This window comes from Parasteatoda tepidariorum, chromosome 6, assembly GCF_982258835.1.
Source record: "Parasteatoda tepidariorum strain Cologne lab strain chromosome 6, Ptep-v5.0, whole genome shotgun sequence".
NCBI classification, from domain to species: domain Eukaryota; kingdom Metazoa; phylum Arthropoda; class Arachnida; order Araneae; family Theridiidae; genus Parasteatoda; species Parasteatoda tepidariorum.
The window spans coordinates 74,788,440-74,791,544 of record NC_141760.1 but is presented as its reverse complement, the minus strand read 5'-3'; the positions used below and the strand labels follow the sequence as shown (position 1 = coordinate 74,791,544).

At 31.2% G+C, this 3,105-nt stretch overlaps 1 non-coding gene across 1 annotated transcript; it reads right to left on the bottom strand.

The window, feature by feature from the left end:
- Nucleotides 1-2,671: 2,671 nt before the first annotated feature.
- Nucleotides 2,672-2,763, bottom strand: TRNAI-UAU (transfer RNA isoleucine (anticodon UAU)). The gene is given in 2 exon segments: nt 2,672-2,707; nt 2,726-2,763. It is a non-coding gene; the product is annotated as a tRNA-Ile (tRNA).
- Nucleotides 2,764-3,105: the final 342 nt, after the last annotated feature.

Below are 3,105 nucleotides of genomic sequence, written 5' to 3'. Positions count from 1 at the left end.
TTCCTTCTTAAGACATTGATATCAAACGTACACTTTAAAACGATTAAAATAATTGGCTTAGACTTTTATTGCTTATTTAAAAAAAATAATGGGAGAAGATATTTTAAGCAGAAAATTTTTACTTTTGCTGAAAATATCACCTTCTCTGAAACCCTTGCAATTATATTACAAAAACTGCTCGTATGTTTCACAAATATTTATACATAACACAAGCAGTTAGGTTTGTAAATTTTATAAAAATGAAAAGTTAAATTTTTAATATCAGTAGGAATTCCGTCGCTTCGTAATAAATGCTTGTTTACAATTAAGCCTTTTTAACTTCAGAATTTAATGATGATAAACAAAATAGCAATTTATTACAAAATAACAATTACAAAATAGCAAAACACCAAAAATCTTTTTCTGAGAAACATAACAAATTAACTTTGATTAAAATATCAAATATGCATTTTTATGTAAATTAAAATATGCATTTTATGTGGATAAATTCTACTACCATCATTTGAAAAATTGTAGAATTTGCTTTTGATGAACGAAATTTATGTTAACTTTCAACAAAGATTTTAATGAGTTGTAAACATGATTGCCATTATAACGAAACAAAATTATAACTCACTTTACAGATCGCCAGTTTTGAAGGAATCTTATGCATTCTTCTTACAGTTTATAGAGAAATGTCTCATACTATTTAATTTTTTGGCTTAGTTCCCGTAACATTATTAATAATTTAGACGATATGCTGAAAATATAGCATAGCATAATTATATTATTAATATATTGACAATATATACGAAGCATGTTTAAAAAAATAATGTATTTAATAATTTAATAAGTTCATTCGAGCTCCAGTGGCTTAAGGGATCGAGCTCTCGTCCCCTACTCTCCGCCCATTGAGATAACCCATGTTCGAATGCTAGCGATTGATGGCTGATATGAATTCTGCTCCCAGTTCGCAGTGACAACTATGATGACGTAAAATATTCTCAGTGGTAGATGGATTAGAATACCCTTTCAGTTTTGATAACCGTAGGAGGTTTTTGTGGTTTTCTACTTCATGTGGGTTAATAACATTAAATTCTTAATCTATTAGTACTATTAAAAGGGCGAATGTGGGTTAGTTTCATTAAAAAATCCTCCACGAATTCTAGTTCGTCGCAGTGCTTGATCCAGGAGTTCCCTAGTCTTCAGTGTTGGTTTTGTTGAGCGTTGCCTCCCCTCCGGCCGAAGACTTCCCGTGTACAAAATGGTAACTGGTGCACGCTGAATCTGTCGGGGTAACAGAGTCCTCCAAGCTCCCATAATGAATAAAAACGTCTGGGGGTACTGGATCAGGTCAAAATTACGATCTGCTGATGGTGGAATGCATGGGAATGTGTCCTCCTTGTAAAACGGGATGTTGCGTATGAATGTTGTCTCTGGATCATCCTCAGAGTTGTTTCTCAGACCGTCGCCAATAGCCCATTGTGCAGCTCCAGTGTGACTTAAATAAAAGTAACAAAGTACCATCAAAATTACAGGGTTATGGCGTTAAACTTTGATAGCCTTAAAACCAAAAATCTAGTTCGGCTGTTCAGCTCCATTTATAAACTAAAAGTCATTCAATCAACTATAAATTGTAACAGGGTTATTACAATGATTATTTCATTCTCGTCAGTTTATTTAAAATGTTTCAATAATTTTTGGTCTAATCAATCAAATATCCGTGCAATAAATTGTGATATTTTCACTTCTGGAACATAATTAGAATTATCTAATTAATTCGAGCTAATTATCTGAAAAATTTAATTAAAGATTTAATTAAAAATTTAGCACAAAATAGCACTTTGTCTTCAAGGAACTTAATCTGCCTTGTACTTTCAAAATTAGGGGAAAAGCCGTAGATTGATAAATATATTATCTGAACTATGGTCATGTTTTATTAAAAAATAGCCTATAATGAAATATTCGGAAGGAAATCATTCAGTAATCCTTATATTATTTTAATCTATTTTACAAAAAAAAAAAGCCTCCTTTAGTCATTTCATGAGATTTGTAGACAAGCCATCACAATTTCGATTCTCCGCAGAGGTTACTTTGATGGCCCAGTGACTTGCGTGAGCAATGTCGAAGAGTTAGCACGCAACAGTTTAACGAGGATCGATACTGCACACCCTCAGTCTCTTCGCAGGCAGATTAAAGTGGTCACTCGTTCACTCACTGACTGCTGTCAGTAATCTACAGGGAACTGTGTCCCACCTTGGAACAAAAACAAATTCCCAAAATTACTTTTTCCTTTAGAAATGTTTTTAAAAATATTTATTAAAAAGTTATTAAAAGTTCCTATTAAAAGTTAATTGTTATTTAAAATTCCTTAGATGAGACTCGAAAACACAGAAAGCTTAAAATCAGCATTAATCGCAATCACTGATCTTATAAGTACCACGCAGAATAGCTCCACTATGAACTTTGTAAACAGCATGCTCTATGATCCAGCTTGACTTTGTTTTAAAATCAGTTATTGCATAAATATAAATTTTTAATAAATTCGAAATAATTTAAGAAATAGAAAAAAAGTTCTGGAATTTAAAAAAAAATTTTGAAGTTCAGAGTTTTAGAAAGAAAACAAAATTCTAAAAGTCACTATTTCACAAAAAAAAATTATTTTTTTTTTTTAAATTTAAAAAAGAATCACTTCCCCAGGTGAGGCTCGAACTCACAGCCTCGGCATTACTCGCAAGCACTGCTCTATAAGTACCGCGCGCTAACCAATTGCGCCACTGGGGACGTTAACGAAAGAATCTTTGATCATTCAACTTCTTGTTATCATTCACTCCATCGATAACATAACAATAAAAGTCAAGTCCTATTCCTTAAATGTTTACGCAACTGCGGCGAAAGATATAAACTTCAATCATAGATTTTTATTTCCCGTTCACAATATATTAAAAAAAATTGAAGAACAAATCCGCTTGAAAGAAATTCAGATTTAAAATAATTATTACTCCAAATATGAGTTAAAAATTTTGGCATGATGCAAAAATAAACAATTATAACTATTTTATATACTTAAAAGAAGTTTATATAGTTAAGAGTAAGTAATTAAAAAATTTCTTAATAATTATTTAC